Source organism: Hemiscyllium ocellatum, chromosome 30 (assembly GCF_020745735.1).
Source record: "Hemiscyllium ocellatum isolate sHemOce1 chromosome 30, sHemOce1.pat.X.cur, whole genome shotgun sequence".
Lineage (NCBI taxonomy): Eukaryota > Metazoa > Chordata > Chondrichthyes > Orectolobiformes > Hemiscylliidae > Hemiscyllium > Hemiscyllium ocellatum.
This window is the reverse complement of record NC_083430.1, coordinates 53,916,695-53,936,754: the sequence shown is the minus strand read 5'-3', so window position 1 is coordinate 53,936,754 and position 20,060 is coordinate 53,916,695.

Sequence of the window (20,060 nt, the reverse complement as noted above, 5' to 3'; positions counted from 1 at the left end):
GTGTTGTGTTGGGGAGTGTTGTGTTGGGGAGTATGGTGTTGAGGAGTTTCATGTTGGGGCGTATTGTGTTGGGGAGTGTTGTGTCGGGGAGGGTTGTGTTGGGGAGTATGGTGTTGAGGAGTTTTATGTTGGGGCGTATTGTGTTGGGGAGTGTTGTGTTAGGGAGTCTTGTGTTGGGGAGTGTTGTGTTGGTGAGTGTGGTGTTGGGGAGTGTTGTGTTGGGGAGTGTGGTGTTGGGGAGTGTTGTGTTGGAGAGTGTTTTGTTTAAGAATGTTGTGTTGGGGAGTATTGTGTCAAGGTGTGTTGTGTTAGGGAGTGTTGTGTTGGAGAGTGTTGTGTTAGGGAGGGCTATGTTGGAGAGTGTTGTGTTGGAGAGTGTTGTGTTTGGGACTTTTGTGTTGGAGAGTGTTGCGTTGGGGAGTGTTGTGTTGAAAAGTGTTATGTTGGAGAGTGTTGTGTTTGGGACTGTTCTGTTGGGGAGTGATGTGTTGGAGAGTGTAGTGCAAGGGAAACTTGTGTTGAAGAGTGTTGTGTTGGGGAGTGTTGTGTTGAGGAGCCTTGTGTTGGAAAGTGTGGTGTTGTGAAGTGTTGTGTTGGGGTGTGTTGTGCTGGGGAGTGTTGTGTTGGGGAGTGTTATGTTGGGGAGTGTAGTGTTAGGGAGTGTTGTGTTGGGGAGTGTTGTGTTGGGGAGTGTTGGATTGGGGAGGGCTGTGTTGGAGAGTGTTGTGTTGGGGAGTGTTGTGTTGGGGAGTGTTGTGTTGGGGAGTGTTGTGTTGGGGAGTGTTGTGTTGGGGAGTGTTCTGTTGGAGAGTGTTCTGTTGGAGAGGGTGGTGTGAGGGAGTTTTGTGTTTGGAAGTGTTGAGTTGGGGAGTGTTGTGTTGAAGAGTGTGGTGATGGTGAGAGTGGTGTTGGGAAGTGTTGTGTTGGGGAGTGTTGTGTTGGGGATTGTTGTGTTGGAGAGTGTTGTGTTGGGGAGTGTTGTGTTGGAGAATGTACTGTTGGGGAGTATTGTGTTGGGGAGTGTTGTGTTGAGGAGCCTTGTGTTGGAAAGTGTGGTGTTGTGAAGTGTTGTGTTGGGGTGTGTTGTGCTGAAGAGTGTTGTGTTGGGGAGTGTTATGTTGGGGAGTGTAGTGTTAGGGAGTGTTGTGTTGGAGAGTGTTGTGTTGGGGAGTGTTGCATTGGGGAGGGCTGTGTTGAAGAGTGTTGTGTTGGGGAGTGTTGTGTTGGGGAGTGTTGTGTTGGAGAATATTGTGGTGAGGAGTGTTGTGTTGGGGAGTGTTGTGTTGGGGACTGGTGTGTTGGAGAATATTGTGTTGAGGAGTGTTGTGTTGGGTGTGCTGTGTTGGGGAGTGCTGTGTTGGGGAGTGTTGTGTTGGGGACTGTTGTGTTGGAGAGTGTTGTGTTAGGGAGTGCTGTGTTGGGGATTGTTGCGTTAGGGAATGTTGTGTTAGGGAGTATTGCGTTGGGTAGTGTGGTATTGGGGAGTGTTGTGTTGGGAAGTGTTGTGTTGGGGAGTATTGTATTGGAGAATGTTGCGTTGAAGAGTGTGGTGTTGGGGACAGTTGTGTTGGAGAGTCTTGTGTTGGGGAGTGTTGTGTTGGGGAGTGTTGCGTTAGGGAGCGTTCTGTAGGTGAGTGTTCTGTTGGAGAGGGTGGTGTGAGGGAGTTTTGTGTTTGGAAGTGTTGAGTTCGGGAGTGTTGTGTTGAAGAGTGTTGTGTTGGTGAGAGTGTTGTTGGGAAGTGTTGTGTTGGGGAGTGTTGTGTTGGGGAGTGTTGTGTTGGGGAGTGTTGCGTTAGGGAGTGTTCTGTTGGAGAGTGTTGTGTTGGAGAGGGTGGTGTGAGGGAGTTTTGTGTTTGGAAGTGTTGAGTTGGGGAGTGTTGTGTTGAAGAGTGTGGTGATGGAGGGAGTGGTGTTTGGAAGTGTTGTGTTGGGGAGTGTTGTGTTGGGGAGTGTTGTGTTGGAGAGTGTTGTGTTGGGGAGTGTCATGTTAGGGAGTATTGTGTTAGGGAATGTTGTGTTGGAGAGTGTTGTGTTGGGGAGTGTTGCATTGAGGAGTGTTGTGTTGGGAAGTGTTGTGTTGGGGAGTGTTGTGTTGGGGAGTGTTGTGTTGGGGAGTGTTGTGTTGGGGAGTGTTGTGTTGGAGAGTGTTGCGTTAGGGAGTGTTGTGTTGGGGATTGTTGCGTTAGGGAATGTTGTGTTAGGGAGTGTTGTGTTGGATAGTGTAGTATTGGGGAGTGTTGTGTTGGGAAGTGTTGTGTTGGGGAGTGTTGTGTTGGGATGTGTTGCGTTAGGGAGAGTTGTGTTGTGGCGTTTTGTGTTGGGAAGTGTTGTGTTGGAGAATGTTGTGTTGAAGAGTGTTGTGTTAGGGAGTGTTGTGTTGGGGATTGATGCGTTAGGGAATGTCATGTTCGGGAGTGTTGTGTTGGGAAGTGTTGTGTTGGCGGAGTGTTGTGTTGGAGAGTGTTGTGATGGTGAATGTTGTGTTGGAGAGTGTTATGTTAGGGAATATTGTGTTGGGGAGTGTTGTGTTGGGGAGTGTTGTGTTGGGGAGAGTTGCATTGACGAGTGTTGTGTTGGAGAGTGTTGCGTTGGAGATTATTGTGTTGGCGAGTGTTGTGTTGGGGAGTGTTGGGTTGGGAAATGTTGTGTTGGAGAATGTTGTAATGAAGAGTGTTGTTTTGGAGATTATTGTGTTGGGGAGTGTTGTGTTGGGCAATATTGAGCTAAAGAGTGTTGTGTTGGGGAGTGTTGTGTTGGAGAGTGTTTTGTTTAAGAGTGTTGTGTTGGGGAGTTTTGTGTCAAGGTGTGTTGTGTTCGGGAGTGTTGTGTTGGAGAGTGTTGTGTTGGAGAGTGTTGTGTTGGGGAGTGTTGTGTTGGAGAAAGTTGTAATGGGGCGTGTTGCGTTGAAGATTATTGCATTGTGGAGCATTGTGTTGGGGAGTGTTGTGTTGGAGAGTGTTGCGTTGGAGATTATTGTGTTGGCGACTGTTGTGTTGGGGAGTGTTGGGTTGGGAAATGTTGTGTTGGAGAATGTTGTAATGAAGAGTGTTGTTTTGGAGATTATTGTGTTGGGGAGTGTTGTGTTGGGCAATATTGAGCTAAAGAGTGTTGTGTTGGGGAGTGTTGTGTTGGAGAGTGTTTTGTTTAAGAGTGTTGTGTTGGGGAGTTTTGTGTCAAGGTGTGTTGTGTTCGGGAGTGTTGTGTTGGAGAGTGTTGTGTTGGGGAGTGTTGTGTTGGAGAAAGTTGTAATGGGGCGTGTTGCGTTGAAGATTATTGCATTGTGGAGCATTGTGTTGGGGAGTGTTGTGTTGGAGAGTGTTGTGTTGGGGACTGTTGCATTCGGGAGTGTTGTGTTGGGGTGTGTTGTTTTGGGGAGTGTAGTGATAGGGAGTGTTGTGTTGGGGAGTGTTGAGTTAGGGAGTGTTGTGTTGGGGAGTGTTGTGTTGGGAAGTGTTGGGTTGGGAAATGTTGTGTTGGAGAATGTTGTAATGAGGAGAGTTGTTTCGGAGATTATTGTATTGGGGAGTGTTGTGCTGGGCAATATTGTGCTAAAGAGTGTTGTGTTGGGGAGTGTTGTGTTGGAGAGTGTTTTGTGTAAGAGTGCTGTGTTGGGGAGTTTTTTGTCAAGGTGTGTTGTGTTGGGGAGTATTGTGTTGAAGAGTGTTGTGTTGGGGAGTGTTGTGATAGGGAGTGTTGTGTTGGAGCGTGTTGTGTTGGGGAGTGTTGTGTTAAGGAGTATTGGGTTGGGGAGTGTTGTGTTGGAGAGTGTTGTGTTGGGGAGTGCTGTGTTGGGGAGTATGGTGTTGAGGAGTTTCATGTTGGGGCGTATTGTGTTGGGGAGTGTTGTGTTGGGGAGGGTTGTGTTGGGGAGTGTGGTGTTGAGGAGTTTTATGTTGGGGCGTATTGTGTTGGGGAGTGTTGTGTTAGGGAGTCTTGTGTTGGGGAGTGTTGTGTTGGGGAGTGTGGTGTTGGGGAGTGTGGTGTTGGGGAGTGTGGTGTTGGGAAGTGTTGTGTTGGAGAGTGTTTTGTTTAAGAATGTTGTGTTGGGGAGTATTGTGTCAAGGTGTGTTGTGTTAGGGAGTGTTGTGTTGGAGAGTGTTGTGTTAGGGAGGGCTATGTTGGAGAGTGTTGTGTTGGAGAGTGTTGTGTTTGGGACTTTTGTGTTGGAGAGTGTTGCGTTGGGGAGTGTTGTGTTGAAAAGTGTTATGTTGGAGAGTGTTGTGTTTGGGACTGTTCTGTTGGGGAGTGATGTGTTGGAGAGTGTAGTGCAAGGGAAACTTGTGTTGAAGAGTGTTGTGTTGGGGAGTGTTGTGTTGAGGAGCCTTGTGTTGGAAAGTGTGGTGTTGTGAAGTGTTGTGTTGGGGTGTGTTGTGCTGGGGAGTGTTGTGTTGGGGAGTGTTTTGTTGGGGAGTGTAGTGTTAGGGAGTGTTGTGTTGGGGAGTGTTGTGTTGGGGAGTGTTGCATTGGGGAGTGTTGTGTTGGAGAGTGCTGTGTTGGGGAGTGTTGTGTTGGGGAGTGTTGTGTTGGGGAGTGTTGTGTTGGGGAGTGTTGCGTTAGGGAGTGTTCTGTTGGAGAGTGTTCTGTTGGAGAGGGTGGTGTGAGGGAGTTTTGTGTTTGGAAGTGTTGAGTTGGGGAGTGTTGTGTTGAAGAGTGTGGTGATGGTGAGAGTGGTGTTGGGAAGTGTTGTGTTGGGGAGTGTTGTGTTGGGGAGTGTTGTGTTGGAGAGTGTTGTGTTGGGGAGTGTTCTGTTGGAGAATGTACTGTTGGGGAGTATTGTGTTGGGGAGTGTTGTGTTGAGGAGCCTTGTGTTGGAAAGTGTGGTGTTGTGAAGTGTTGTGTTGGGGTGTGTTGTGCTGAAGAGTGTTGTGTTGGGGAGTGTTGTGTTGGGGAGTGTAGTGTTAGGGAGTGTTGTGTTGGGGAGTGTTGTGTTGGGGAGTGTTGCATTGGGGAGGGCTGTGTTGGAGAGTGTTGTGTTGGGGAGTGTTGTGTTGGGGAGTGTTGTGTTGGAGAATATTGTGGTGAGGAGTGTTGTGTTGGGGAGTGTTGTGTTGGGGACTGGTGTGTTGGAGAATATTGTGTTGAGGAGTGTTGTGTTGGGTGTGCTGTGTTGGGGAGTGCTGTGTTGGGGAGTGTTGTGTTGGGGACTGTTGTGTTGGAGAGTGTTGTGTTAGGGAGTGCTGTGTTGGGGATTGTTGCGTTAGGGAATGTTGTGTTAGGGAGTATTGCGTTGGGTAGTGTGGTATTGGGGAGTGTTGTGTTGGGAAGTGTTGTGTTGGGGAGTATTGTATTGGAGAATGTTGCGTTGAAGAGTGTGGTGTTGGGGACAGTTGTGTTGGAGAGTCTTGTGTTGGGGAGTGTTGTGTTGGGGAGTGTTGCGTTAGGGAGCGTTCTGTAGGTGAGTGTTCTGTTGGAGAGGGTGGTGTGAGGGAGTTTTGTGTTTGGAAGTGTTGAGTTCGGGAGTGTTGTGTTGAAGAGTGTTGTGTTGGTGAGAGTGTTGTTGGGAAGTGTTGTGTTGGGGAGTGTTGTGTTGGGGAGTGTTGTGTTGGGGAGTGTTGCGTTAGGGAGTGTTCTGTTGGAGAGTGTTCTGTTGGAGAGGGTGGTGTGAGGGAGTTTTGTGTTTGGAAGTGTTGAGTTGGGGAGTGTTGTGTTGAAGAGTGTGGTGATGGAGGGAGTGGTGTTTGGAAGTGTTGTGTTGGGGAGTGTTGTGTTGGGGAGTGTTGTGTTGGAGAGTGTTGTGTTGGGGAGTGTCATGTTAGGGAGTATTGTGTTAGGGAATGTTGTGTTGGAGAGTGTTGTGTTGGGGAGTGTTGCATTGAGGAGTGTTGTGTTGGGAAGTGTTGTGTGGGGGAGTGTTGTGTTGGGGAGTGTTGTGTTGGGGAGTGTTGTGTTGGAGAGTGTTGCATTAGGGAGTGTTGTGTTGGGGATTGTTGCGTTAGGGAATGTTGTGTTAGGGAGTGTTGTGTTGGATAGTGTAGTATTGGGGAGTGTTGTGTTGGGGAGTGTTGTGTTGGGGAGTGTTGTGTTGGGAAGTGTCGCGTTAGGGAGAGTTGTGTTGTGGCGTTTTGTGTTGGGAAGTGTTGTGTTGGAGAATGTTGTGTTGAAGAGTGTTGTGTTAGGGAGTGTTGTGTTGGGGATTGATGCGTTAGGGAATGTCATGTTCGGGAGTGTTGTGTTGGGAAGTGTTGTGTTGGCGGAGTGTTGTGTTGGAGAGTGTTGTGATGGTGAATGTTGTGTTGGAGAGTGTTATGTTAGGGAATATTGTGTTGGGGAGTGTTGTGTTGGGGAGTGTTGTGTTGGGGAGTGTTGCATTGACGAGTGTTGTGTTGGAGAGTGTTGCGTTGGAGATTATTGTGTTGGCGAGTGTTGTGTTGGGGAGTGTTGGGTTGGGAAATGTTGTGTTGGAGAATGTTGTAATGAAGAGTGTTGTTTTGGAGATTATTGTGTTGGGGAGTGTTGTGTTGGGCAATATTGAGCTAAAGAGTGTTGTGTTGGGGAGTGTTGTGTTGGAGAGTGTTTTGTTTAAGAGTGTTGTGTTGGGGAGTTTTGTGTCAAGGTGTGTTGTGTTCGGGAGTGTTGTATTGGAGAGTGTTGTGTTGGGGAGTGTTGTGTTGGAGAAAGTTGTAATGGGGCGTGTTGCGTTGAAGATTATTGCATTGTGGAGCATTGTGTTGGGGAGTGTTGTGTTGGAGAGTGTTGCGTTGGAGATTATTGTGTTGGCGAGTGTTGTGTTGGGGAGTGTTGGGTTGGGAAATGTTGTGTTGGAGAATGTTGTAATGAAGAGTGTTGTTTTGGAGATTATTGTGTTGGGGAGTGTTGTGTTGGGCAATATTGAGCTAAAGAGTGTTGTGTTGGGGAGTGTTGTGTTGGAGAGTGTTATGTTTAAGAGTGTTGTGTTGGGGAGTTTTGTGTCAAGGTGTGTTGTGTTCGGGAGTGTTGTATTGGAGAGTGTTGTGTTGGGGAGTGTTGTGTTGGAGAAAGTTGTAATGGGGCGTGTTGCGTTGAAGATTATTGCATTGTGGAGCATTGTGTTGGGGAGTGTTGTGTTGGAGAGTGTTGCGTTGGAGATTATTGTGTTGGCGAGTGTTGTGTTGGGGAGTGTTGGGTTGGGAAATGTTGTGTTGGAGAATGTTGTAATGAAGAGTGTTGTTTTGGAGATTATTGTGTTGGGGAGTGTTGTGTTGGGCAATATTGAGCTAAAGAGTGTTGTGTTGGGGAGTGTTATGTTGGAGAGTGTTTTGTTTAAGAGTGTTGTGTTGGGGAGTTTTGTGTCAAGGTGTGTTGTGTTCGGGAGTGTTGTGTTGGAGAGTGTTGTGTTGGGGAGTGTTGTGTTGGAGAAAGTTGTAATGGGGCGTGTTGCGTTGAAGATTATTGCATTGTGGAGCATTGTGTTGGGGAGTGTTGTGTTGGAGAGTGTTGTGTTGGGGACTGTTGCATTCGGGAGTGTTGTGTTGGGGTGTGTTGTTTTGGGGAGTGTAGTGATAGGGAGTGTTGTGTTGGGGAGTGTTGAGTTAGGGAGTGTTGTGTTGGGGAGTGTTGTGTTGGGAAGTGTTGGGTTGGGAAATGTTGTGTTGGAGAATGTTGTAATGAGGAGAGTTGTTTCGGAGATTATTGTATTGGGGAGTGTTGTGCTGGGCAATATTGTGCTAAAGAGTGTTGTGTTGGGGAGTGTTGTGTTGGAGAGTGTTTTGTGTAAGAGTGCTGTGTTGGGGAGTTTTTTGTCAAGTTGTGTTGTGTTGGGGAGTGTTGTGTTGAAGAGTGTTGTGTTGGGGAGTGTTGTGATAGGGAGTGTTGTGTTGGGGAGTGTTGTGTTGGGGAGTGTTGTGTTAAGGAGTATTGGGTTGGGGAGTGTTGTGTTGGGGAGTGTTGTGTTGGGGAGTGCTGTGTTGGGGAGTATGGTGTTGAGGAGTTTCATGTTGGGGCGTATTGTGTTGGGGAGTGTTGTGTTGGGGAGGGTTGTGTTGGGGAGTATGGTGTTGAGCAGTTTTATGTTGGGGCGTATTGTGTTGGGGAGTGTTGTGTTAGGGAGTCTTGTGTTGGGGAGTGTTGTGTTGGGGAGTGTGGTGTTGGGGAGTGTGGTGTTGGGGAGTGTGGTGTTGGGGAGTGTTGTGTTGGAGAGTGTTTTGTTTAAGAATGTTGTGTTGGGGAGTATTGTGTCAAGGTGTGTTGTGTTAGGGAGTGTTGTGTTGGAGAGTGTTGTGTTAGGGAGGGCTATGTTGGAGAGTGTTGTGTTGGGGAGTGTTGTGTTTGGGAGTGTTGTGTTGGAGAGTGTTGTGTTGGGGAGTGTTGTGTTGAAAAGTGTTATGTTGGAGAGTGTTGTGTTTGGGACTGTTCTGTTGGGGAGTGATGTGTTGGAGAGTGTAGTGCAAGGGAAACTTGTGTTGAAGAGTGTTGTGTTGGGGAGTGTTGTGTTGAGGAGCCTTGTGTTGGAAAGTGTGGTGTTGTGAAGTGTTGTGTTGGGGTGTGTTGTGCTGGGGAGTGTTGTGTTGGGGAGTGTTGTGTTGGGGAGTGTAGTGTTAGGGAGTGTTGTGTTGGGGAGTGTTGTGTTGGGGAGTGTTGTATTGGGGAGGGCTGTGTTGGAGAGTGCTGTGTAGGGGAGTGTTGTGTTGGGGAGTGTTGTGTTGGGGAGTGTTGTGTTGGGGAGTGTTGCGTTGGGGAGTGTTCTGTTGGAGAGTGTTCTGTTGGAGAGGGTGGTGTGAGGGAGTTTTGTGTTTGGAAGTGTTGAGTTGGGGAGTGTTGTGTTGAAGAGTGTGGTGATGGTGAGTGTTGTGTTGGGGAGTGTTGTATTGGGGAGTGTTGTGTTGGGGATTGTTGTGTTGGAGAGTGTTGTGTTGGGGAGTGTTGTGTTGGAGAATGTAGTGTTGGGGAGTATTGTGTTGGGGAGTGTTGTGTTGAGGAGCCTTGTGTTGGAAAGTGTGGTGTTGTGAAGTGTTGTGTTGGGGTGTGTTGTGCTGAAGAGTGTTGTGTTGGGGAGTGTTATGTTGGGGAGTGTAGTGTTAGGGAGTGTTGTGTTGGGGAGTGTTGTGTTGGGGAGTGTTGCATTGGGGAGGGCTGTGTTGGGGAGTGTTGTGTTGGGGAGTGTTGTGTTGGGGAGTGTTGTGTTGGAGAATATTGTGGTGAGGAGTGTTGTGTTGGGGAGTGTTGTGTTGGGGACTGGTGTGTTGGAGAATATTGTGTTGAGGAGTGTTGTGTTGGGTGTGCTGTGTTGGGGAGTGCTGTGTTGAGGAGTGTTGTGTTGGGGACTGTTGTGTTGGAGAGTGTTGTGTTAGGGAGTGCTGTGTTGGGGATTGTTGCGTTAGGGAATGTTGTGTTAGGGAGTATTGCGTTGGGTAGTGTGGTATTGGGGAGTGTTGTGTTGGGAAGTGTTGTGTTGGGGAGTATTGTATTGGAGAATGTTGCGTTGAAGAGTGTGGTGTTGGGGACAGTTGTGTTGGAGAGTCTTGTGTTGGGGAGTGTTGTGTTGGGGAGTGTTGCGTTAGGGAGCGTTCTGTAGGTGAGTGTTCTGTTGGAGAGGGTGGTGTGAGGGAGTTTTGTGTTTGGAAGTGTTGAGTTGGGGAGTGTTGTGTTGAAGAGTGTTGTGTTGGTGAGAGTGTTGTTGGGAAGTGTTGTGTTGGGGAGTGTTGTGTTGGGGAGTGTTGTGTTGGGGAGTGTTGCGTTAGGGAGTGTTCTGTTGGAGAGTGTTCTGTTGGAGAGGGTGGTGTGAGGGAGTTTTGTGTTTGGAAGTGTTGAGTTGGGGAGTGTTGTGTTGAAGAGTGTGGTGATGGAGGGAGTGGTGTTTGGAAGTGTTGTGTTGGGGAGTGTTGTGTTGGGGAGTGTTGTGTTGGAGAGTGTTGTGTTGGGGAGTGTTGTGTTAGGGAGTATTGTGTTGGGGATTGTTGTGTTGGAGAGTGTTGTGTTGGGGAGTGTTGTGTTGGGGAGTGTTGTGTTGGGGAGTGTTGTGTTGGGGAGTGTTGTGTGGGGGAGTGTTGTGTTGGGGAGTGTTGTGTTGGGGAGTGTTGTGTTGGAGAGTGTTGCATTAGGGAGTGTTGTGTTGGGGATTGTTGCGTTAGGGAATGTTGTGTTAGGGAGTGTTGTGTTGGATAGTGTAGTATTGGGGAGTGTTGTGTTGGGAAGTGTTGTGTTGGGGAGTGTTGTGTTGGGAAGTGTTGCGTTAGGGAGAGTTGTGTTGTGGCGTTTTGTGTTGGGAAGTGTTGTGTTGGAGAATGTTGTGTTGAAGAGTGTTGTGTTAGGGAGTGTTGTGTTGGGGATTGATGCGTTAGGGAATGTCATGTTCGGGTGTGTTGTGTTGGGAAGTGTTGTGTTGGCGGAGTGTTGTGTTGGAGAGTGTTGTGATGGTGAATGTTGTGTTGGAGAGTGTTATGTTAGGGAATATTGTGTTGGGGAGTGTTGTGTTGGGGAGTGTTGTGTTGGGGAGAGTTGCATTGACGAGTGTTGTGTTGGAGAGTGTTGCGTTGGAGATTATTGTGTTGGCGAGTGTTGTGTTGGGGAGTGTTGGGTTGGGAAATGTTGTGTTGGAGAATGTTGTAATGAAGAGTGTTGTTTTGGAGATTATTGTGTTGGGGAGTGTTGTGTTGGGCAATATTGAGCTAAAGAGTGTTGTGTTGGGGAGTGTTGTGTTGGAGAGTGTTTTGTTTAAGAGTGTTGTGTTGGGGAGTTTTGTGTCAAGGTGTGTTGTGTTCGGGAGTGTTGTGTTGGAGAGTGTTGTGTTGGGGAGTGTTGTGTTGGAGAAAGTTGTAATGGGGCGTGTTGCGTTGAAGATTATTGCATTGTGGAGCATTGTGTTGGTGAGTGTTGTGTTGGAGAGTGTTGCGTTGGAGATTATTGTGTTGGCGAGTGTTGTGTTGGGGAGTGTTGGGTTGGGAAATGTTGTGTTGGAGAATGTTGTAATGAAGAGTGTTGTTTTGGAGATTATTGTTTTGGGGAGTGTTGTGTTGGGCAATATTGAGCTAAAGAGTGTTGTGTTGGGGAGTGTTGTGTTGGAGAGTGTTTTGTTTAAGAGTGTTGTGTTGGGGAGTTTTGTGTCAAGGTGTGTTGTGTTCGGGAGTGTTGTGTTGGAGAGTGTTGTGTTGGGGAGTGTTGTGTTGGAGAAAGTTGTAATGGGGCGTGTTGCGTTGAAGATTATTGCATTGTGGAGCATTGTGTTGGGGAGTGTTGTGTTGGAGAGTGTTGTGTTGGGGACTGTTGCATTCGGGAGTGTTGTGTTGGGGTGTGTTGTTTTGGGGAGTGTAGTGATAGGGAGTGTTGTGTTGGGGAGTGTTGAGTTAGGGAGTGTTGTGTTGGGGAGTGTTGTGTTGGGTAGTGTTGGGTTGGGAAATGTTGTGTTGGAGAATGTTGTAATGAGGAGAGTTGTTTCGGAGATTATTGTATTGGGGAGTGTTGTGTTGGGCAATATTGTGCTAAAGAGTGTTGTGTTGGGGAGTGTTGTGTTGGAGAGTGTTTTGTGTAAGAGTGCTGTGTTGGGGAGTTTTGTGTCAAGGTGTGTTGTGTTGGGGAGTGTTGTGTTGAAGAGTGTTGTGTTGGGGAGTGTTGTGTTAGGGAGTGTTGTGTTGGAGAGTGTTGTGTTGGGGAGTGTTGTGTTAAGGAGTATTGGGTTGGGGAGTGTTGTGTTGGAGAGTGTTGTGTTGGGGAGTGTTGTGTTGGGGAGTATGGTGTTGAGGAGTTTCATGTTGGGGCGTATTGTGTTGGGGAGTGTTGTGTCGGGGAGGGTTGTGTTGGGGAGTATGGTGTTGAGGAGTTTTATGTTGGGGCGTATTGTGTTGGGGAGTGTTGTGTTAGGGAGTGTTGTGTTGGGGAGTGTTGTGTTGGGGAGTGTGGTGTTGGGGAGTGTTGTGTTGGGGAGTGTGGTGTTGGGAAGTGTTGTGTTGGAGAGTGTTTTGTTTAAGAATGTTGTGTTGGGGAGTATTGTGTCAAGGTGTGTTGTGTTAGGGAGTGTTGTGTTGGAGAGTGTTGTGTTAGGGAGGGTTGTGTTGGGGAGTGTTGTGTTGGGGAGTGTTGTGTTTGGGACTTTTGTGTTGGAGAGTGTTGCGTTGGGGAGTGTTCTGTTGAAAAGTGTTATGTTGGAGAGTGTTGTGTTTGGGACTGTTCTGTTGGGGAGTGATGTGTTGGAGAGTGTAGTGCAAGGGAAACTTGTGTTGAAGAGTGTTGTGTTGGGGAGTGTTGTGTTGAGGAGCCTTGTGTTGGAAAGTGTGGTGTTGTGAAGTGTTGTGTTGGGGTGTGTTGTGTTGGGGAGTGTTGTGTTGGGGAGTGTTGTGTTGGGGAGTGTAGTGTTAGGGAGTGTTGTGTTGGGGAGTGTTGTGTTGGGGAGTGTTGCATTGGGGAGGGCTGTGTTGGAGAGTGTTGTGTTGGGGAGTGTTGTGTTGGGGAGTGTTGTGTTGGGGAGTGTTGTGTTGGGGAGTGTTGTGTTGGGGAGTGTGGTATTGGGGAGTGTTGTGTTGGGAAGTGTTGTGTTGGAGAATGTTGTGTTGAAGAGTGTTGTGTTGGGGTTTGTTGTAGTGGAGAATGCTGTGTTGAAGAGTGTGGTGTTGGGGACAGTTGTGTTGGAGAGTCTTGTGTTGGGGAGTGTTGTGTTGGGGAGTGTTGTGTTGGGGAGTGTTCTGTTGGAGAGTGTTGTGTTGGAGAGGGTGGTGTGAGGGAGTTTTGTGTTTGGAAGTGTTGAGTTGGGGAGTGTTGTGTTGAAGAGTGTGGTGATGGTGAGAGTGGTGTTGGGAAGTGTTGTGTTGGGGAGTGTTGTGTTGGGGATTGTTGTGTTGGAGAGTGTTGTGTTGGGGAGTGTTGTGTTGGAGAATGTACTGTTGGGGAGTATTGTGTTGGGGAGTGTTGTGTTGAGGAGCCTTGTGTTGGAAAGTGTGGTGTTGTGAAGTGTTGTGTTGGGGTGTGTTGTGCTGAAGAGTGTTGTGTTGGGGAGTGTTATGTTGGGGAGTGTAGTGTTGGGGAGTGTTGTGTTGGGGAGTGTTGTGTTGGGGAGTGTTGTGTTGGGGAGGGCTGTGTTGGAGAGTGTTGTGTTGGGGAGTGTTGTGTTGGGGAGTGTTGTGTTGGAGAATATTGTGGTGAGGAGTGTTGTGTTGGGGAGTGTTGTGTTGGGGACTGGTGTGTTGGAGAATATTGTGTTGAGGAGTGTTGTGTTGGGTGTGCTGTGTTGGGGAGTGCTGTGTTGGGGAGTGTTGTGTTGGGGACTGTTGTGTTGGAGAGTGTTGTGTTAGGGAGTGCTGTGTTGGGGAGTGTTGCGTTAGGGAATGTTGTGTTCGGGAGTATTGCGTTGGGTAGTGTGGTATTGGGGAGTGTTGTGTTGGGAAGTGTTGTGTTGGGGAGTATTGTATTGGAGAATGTTGCGTTGAAGAGTGTGGTGTTGGGGACAGTTGTGTTGGAGAGTCTTGTGTTGGGGAGTGTTGTGTTGGGGAGTGTTGCGTTAGGGAGCGTTCTGTAGGTGAGTGTTCTGTTGGAGAGGGTGGTGTGAGGGAGTTTTGTGTTTGGAAGTGTTGTGTTCGGGAGTGTTGTGTTGAAGAGTGTTGTGTTGGTGAGAGTGTTGTTGGGAAGTGTTGTGTTGGGGAGTGTTGTGTTGGGGAGTGTTGTGTTGGGGAGTGTTGCGTTAGGGAGTGTTCTGTTGGAGAGTGTTCTGTTGGAGAGGGTGGTGTGAGGGAGTTTTGTGTTTGGAAGTGTTGAGTTGGGGAGTGTTGTGTTGAAGAGTGTGGTGATGGAGGGAGTGGTGTTTGGAAGTGTTGTGTTGGGGAGTGTTGTGTTGGGGAGTGTTGTGTTGGAGAGTGTTGTGTTGGGGAGTGTCATGTTAGGGAGTATTGTGTTAGGGAATGTTGTGTTGGAGAGTGTTGTGTTGGGGAGTGTTGCATTGAGGAGTGTTGTGTTGGGAAGTGTTGTGTTGGGGAGTGTTGTGTTGGGGAGTGTTGTGTTGGGGAGTGTTGTGTTGGGGAGTGTTGTGTTGGAGAGTGTTGCGTTAGGGAGTGTTGTGTTGGGGATTGTTGCGTTAGGGAATGTTGTGTTAGGGAGTGTTGTGTTGGATAGTGTAGTATTGGGGAGTGTTGTGTTGGGAAGTGTTGTGTTGGGGAGTGTTGTGTTGGGGAGTGTTGCGTTAGGGAGAGTTGTGTTGTGGCGTTTTGTGTTGGGAAGTGTTGTGTTGGAGAGTGTTGTGTTGAGGAGTGTTGTGTTAGGGAGTGTTGTGTTGGGGATTGATGCGTTAGGGAATGTCATGTTCGGGAGTGTTGTGTTGGGAAGTGTTGTGTTGGCGGAGTGTTGTGTTGGAGAGTGTTGTGATGGTGAATGTTGTGTTGGAGAGTGTTATGTTAGGGAATATTGTGTTGGGGAGTGTTGTGTTGGGGAGTGTTGTGTTGGGGAGAGTTGCATTGACGAGTGTTGTGTTGGAGAGTGTTGCGTTGGAGATTATTGTGTTGGCGAGTGTTGTGTTGGGGAGTGTTGTGTTGGGAAATGTTGTGTTGGAGACTGTTGTAATGAAGAGTGTTGTTTTGGAGATTATTGTGTTGGGGAGTGTTGTGTTGGGCAATATTGAGCTAAAGAGTGTTGTGTTGGGGAGTGTTGTGTTGGAGAGTGTTTTGTTTAAGAGTGTTGTGTTGGGGAGTTTTGTGTCAAGGTGTGTTGTGTTCGGGAGTGTTGTGTTGGAGAGTGTTGTGTTGGGGAGTGTTGTGTTGGAGAAAGTTGTAATGGGGCGTGTTGCGTTGAAGATTATTGCATTGTGGAGCATTGTGTTGGGGAGTGTTGTGTTGGAGAGTGTTGTGTTGGGGACTGTTGCATTCGGGAGTGTTGTGTTGGGGTGTGTTGTTTTGGGGAGTGTAGTGATAGGGAGTGTTGTGTTGGGGAGTGTTGAGTTAGGGAGTGTTGTGTTGGGGAGTGTTGTGTTGGGAAGTGTTGGGTTGGGAAATGTTGTGTTGGAGAATGTTGTAATGAGGAGAGTTGTTTCGGAGATTATTGTATTGGGGAGTGTTGTGCTGGGCAATATTGTGCTAAAGAGTGTTGTGTTGGGGAGTGTTGTGTTGGAGAGTGTTTTGTGTAAGAGTGCTGTGTTGGGGAGTTTTTTGTCAAGGTGTGTAGTGTTGGGGAGTGTTGTGTTGAAGAGTGTTGTGTTGGGGAGTGTTGTGATAGGGAGTGTTGTGTTGGAGCGTGTTGTGTTGGGGAGTGTTGTGTTAAGGAGTGTTGGGTTGGGGAGTGTTGTGTTGGAGAGTGTTGTGTTGGGGAGTGCTGTGTTGGGGAGTATGGTGTTGAGGAGTTTCATGTTGGGGCGTATTGTGTTGGGGAGTGTTGTGTCGGGGAGGGTTGTGTTGGGGAGTATGGTGTTGAGGAGTTTTATGTTGGGGCGTATTGTGTTGGGGAGTGTTGTGTTAGGGAGTCTTGTGTTGGGGAGTGTTGTGTTGGGGAGTGTGGTGTTGGGGAGTGTGGTGTTGGGGAGTGTGGTGTTGGGAAGTGTTGTGTTGGGGAGTGTTTTGTTTAAGAATGTTGTGTTGGGGAGTATTGTGTCAAGGTGTGTTGTGTTAGGGAGTGTTGTGTTGGAGAGTGTTGTGTTAGGGAGGGCTATGTTGGAGAGTGTTGTGTTGGAGAGTGTTGTGTTTGGGACTTTTGTGTTGGAGAGTGTTGTGTTGGGGAGTGTTGTGTTGAAAAGTGTTATGTTGGAGAGTGTTGTGTTTGGGACTGTTCTGTTGGGGGGTGATGTGTTGGAGAGTGTAGTGCAAGGGAAACTTGTGTTGAAGAGTGTTGTGTTGGGGAGTGTTGTGTTGAGGAGCCTTGTGTTGGAAAGTGTGGTGTTGTGAAGTGTTGTGTTGGGGTGTGTTGTGTTGGGGTTTGTTGTGCTGGGGAGTGTTGTGTTGGGGAGTGTTATGTTGGGGAGTGTAGTGCTAGGGAGTGTTGTGTTGGGGAGTGTTGTGTTGGGGAGTGTTGCATTGGGGAGGGCTGTGTTGGAGAGTGTTGTGTTGGGGAGTGTTGTGTTGGGGAGTGTTGTGTTGGGGAGTGTTGTGTTGGGGAGTGTTGTGTTGGGGAGTGTTGCGTTAGGGAGTGTTCTGTTGGAGAGTGTTCTGTTGGAGAGGGTGTTTTGTGTTTGGAAGTGTTGAGTTGGGGAGTGTTGTGTTGAGGAGCCTTGTGTTGGAAAGTGTGGTGTTGTGAAGTGTTGTGTTGGGGTGTGTTGTGCTGAAGAGTGTTGTGTTGGGGAGTGTTATGTTGGGGAGTGTAGTGTTGGGGAGTGTTGTGTTGGGGAGTGTTGTGTTGGGGAGTGTTGCATTGGGGAGGGCTGTGTTGGAGAGTGTTGTGTTGGGGAGTGTTGTGTTGGGGAGTGTTGTGTTGGAGAATATTGTGGTGAGGAGTGTTGTGTTGGGGAGTGTTGTGTTGGGGACTGGTGTGTTGGAGAATATTGTGTTGAGGAGTGTTGTGTTGGGTGTGCTGTGTTGGGGAGTGCTGTGTTGGGGAGTGTTGTGTTGGGGACTGTTGTGTTGGAGAGTGTTGTGTTAGGGAGTGCTGTGTTGGGGATTGTTGCGTTAGGGAATGTTGTGTTAGGGAGTATTGCGTTGGGTAGTGTGGTATTGGGGAGTGTTGTGTTGGGAAGTGTTGTGTTGGGGAGTATTGTATTGGAGAATGTTGCGTTGAAGAGTGTGGTGTTGGGGACAGTTGTGTTGGAGAGTCTTGTGTTGGGGAGTGTTGTGTTGGGGAGTGTTGCGTTAGGGAGCGTTCTGTAGGTGTGCGTTCTGTTGGAGAGGGTGGTGTGAGGGAGTTTTGTGTTTGGAAGTGTTGAGTTGGGGAGTGTTGTGTTGAAGAGTGTTGTGTTGGTGAGAGTGTTGTTGGGAAGTGTGGTGTTGGGGAGTGTTGTGTTGTGGAGTGTTGTGTTGGAGAGTGTTTTGTTTAAGAATGTTGTGTTGGGGAGTTTTGTGTCAAGGTGTGTTGAGTTAGGGAGTGTTGTGTTGGAGAGTGTTGTGTTAGGGAGGGCTATGTAGGAGAGTGTTGTGTTGGAGAGTGTTGTGTTTGGGAGTGTTCTGTTGGGGAGTGTTGTGTTGGAGAGTGTAGTGTTGGGGAGTGTTGTGTTGGGGAGTGTTGCATTGGGGAGGGCTGTGTTGGAGAGTGTTGTATTGGGGACTGTTGTGTTGTGGAGTGTTGTGTTGGGGAGTGTTGTGTTGGGGAGTGTTGCGTTAGGGAATGTTGTGTTAGGGAGTATTGCGTTGGGTAGTGTGGTATTGGGGAGTGTTGTGTTGGGAAGTGTTGTGTTGGGGAGTATTGTGTTGGGAAGTGTTGTGTTGGAGAATGTTGTGTTGAAGAGTGTGGTGTTGGGGACAGTTGTGTTGGAGAGTCTTGTGTTGGGCAGTGTTGTGTTGGGGAGTGTTGCGTTAGGGAGCGTTCTGTAGGTGTGCGTTCTGTTGGAGAGGGTGGTGTGAGGGAGTTTTGTGTTTGGAAGTGTTGAGTTGGGGAGTGTTGTGTTGAAGAGTGTTGTGTTGGTGAGAGTGTTGTTGGGAAGTGTGGTGTTGGGGAGTGTTGTGTTGTGGAGTGTTGTGTTGGAGAGTGTTGTGGTGGAGAATGCTGTGTTGAAGAGTGTGGTGTTGGGGACAGTTGTGTTGGAGAGTCATGTTTTGGGGAGTGTTGTGTAAGGGAGTGTTGTATTAGGGAATGTTGTGTTAGGGAGTGTTGTGTTGGGTAGTGTGGTATTGGGGAGTGTTGTGTTGGGAAGTGTTGTGTTGGGAAGTGTTGCATTAGGGAGAGTTGTGTTGGAGAGTGTTGTGTTGGGAAGTGTTGTGTTGGAGAATGTTGTGTTGAAGAGTGTTGTGTTGGGGATTGTTGTAGTGGAGAATGCTGTGTTGAAGAGTGTGGTGTTGGGGACAGTTGTGTTGGAGAGTCTTGTGTTGGGGAGTGTTGTGTTGGGGAGTGTTGCGTTAGGGAGTGTTCTGTTGGAGAGTGTTCTGTTGGAGAGTGTTCTGTTGGAGAGGGTGGTGTGAGGACGTTTTGTGTTTGGAAGTGTTGAGTTGGGGAGTGTTGTGTTGAAGAGTGTGGTGATGGTGAGAGTGGTGTTGGGAAGTGTTGTGTTGGGGAGTGTTGTGTTGGGGATTGTTGTGTTGGAAGTGTTGTGTTGGGGAGTGTTGTGTTGGAGAATGTACTGTTGGGGAGTATTGTGTTGGGGAGTGTTGTGTTGGAGAGTGTTGTGTTGGGGAGTGTCATGTTAGGGAGTATTGTGTTGGGGAATGTTGTGTTGGAGAGTGTTGTGTTGGGGAGTGTTATGTTGGGGAGTGTTGTGTTGGGAAGTGTTGTGTTGGGGAGTGTTGTGTGGGGGAGTGTTGCGTTAGGGAGTGTTGTGGTGGGGATTGTTGCGTTAGGGAATGTTGTGTTAGGGAGTGTTGTGTTGGATAGTGTGGTATTGGGGAGTGTTGTGTTGGGAAGTGTTGTGTTGGTGAGTGTTGTGTTGGGAAGTGTTGCGTTAGGGAGAGTTGTGTTGTGGCGTTTTGTGTTGGGAAGTGTTGTGTTGGAGAATGTTGTGTTGAAGAGTGTTGTGTTGGAGAGTGTTGTGTTGGGGATTGATGCGTTAGGGAATGTCATGTTCGGGAGTGTTGTGTTGGGGAGTGTTGTGTTGGCGGAGTGTTGTGTTGGAGAGTGTTGTGATGGTGAATGTTGTGTTGGAGAGTGTTATGTTAGGGAATATTGTGTTGGGGAGTGTTGTGTTGGGGAGTGTTGCATTGACGAGTGTTGTGTTGGGGAATGTTGTGTTAGGGAGTGTTGTGTTTGATAGTGTGGTATTGGGGAGTGTTGTGTTGGGAAGTGTTGTGTTGGGGAGTGTTGTGTTGGGAAGTGTTGCGTTAGGGAGAGTTGTGTTGTGGCGTTTTGTGTTGGGAAGTGTTGTGTTGGAGAGTGTTGTGTTGAAGAGTGTTGTGTTAGGGAGTGTTGTGTTGGGGATTGATGCGTTAGGGAATGTCATGTTCGGGAGTGTTGTGTTGGGGAGTGTTGTGTTGGCGGAGTGTTGTGTTGGGGAGTGTTGTGTTGGTGAATGTTGTGTTGGAGAGTGTTATGTTAGGGAATATTGTGTTGGGGAGTGTTGTGTTGGGGAGTGTTGTGTTGGGGAGTGTTGCATTGAGGAGTGTTGTGTTGGGGAGTATTGTGTTGGGGAGTGTTGTGTTGGAGAATATTGTGGTGAGTAGTGTTGTGTTGGAGAATATTGTGCTGAGAAGTGTTGTGTTGGTGTGTGCTGTGTTGGGGATTGCTGTGTTGGGGAGTGTTGTGTTGGGGACTGTTGTGTTGGAGAGTGTTGTCTTAGGGAGTGTTGTATTGGGGATTGTTGCGTTAGGGAATGTTGTGTTCGGGAGTATTGCGTTGGGTAGTGTGGTATTGGGGAGTGTTGTGTTGGGATGTGTTGTGTTGGGGAGTGTTGTGTTGGGAAGTGTTGTGTTGGAGAATGTTGTGTTGAAGAGTGTTGTATTGGGGAGTGTTGTATTGGAGAATGTTGTGTTGAAGAGAGTGGTGTTGGGGACAGTTGTGTTGGAGAGTCTTTTGGTGGGGAGTGCTGTGTTGGGGAGTGTTGTGTTAGGGAGTGTTCTGTAGGAGAGTGTTCTGTTGGAGAGGGTGCTGTGAGGGAGTTTTGTGTTGAAGAGTGTTGTGTTGGTGAGAGTGGTGTTGGGAAGTGTTGTGTTGGGGAGTGTTGTGTTGGGGAGTGTTGTGTTGGAGAGTGTTGTTTTGGGAGTGTTGTGTTGGAGAATGTATTGTTGTGGAGTATTGTGTTGGGGAGTGTTGTGTTGAGGAGTGTTGTGTTGGGGAGTGTTGCATTGAGGAGTGTTGTGTTTGGGAATTTGTGTTGGGGAGTGTTGTGTTGGGGAGTATGGTGTTGAGGAGTTTTATGTTGGGGCGTATTGTGTTAGGGAGTGTTGTGTTGGGGAGTGTTGTGTTGGGGAGTGTTGTGTTGGGGAGTATTGTGTTGAGGAGTTTTATGTTGTGGCGTATTGTGTTGGGGAGTGTTGTGTTAGGGAGTCTTGTGTTGGGGAGTGTTGTGTTAGGGAGTGTGGTGTTGGGGAGTGTGGTGTTCGGGAGTGTTGTGTTGGGGAGTGTTGTGACGGGCAGTGTTGTGTTGGGGAGTATTGGGTTGGGGAGTG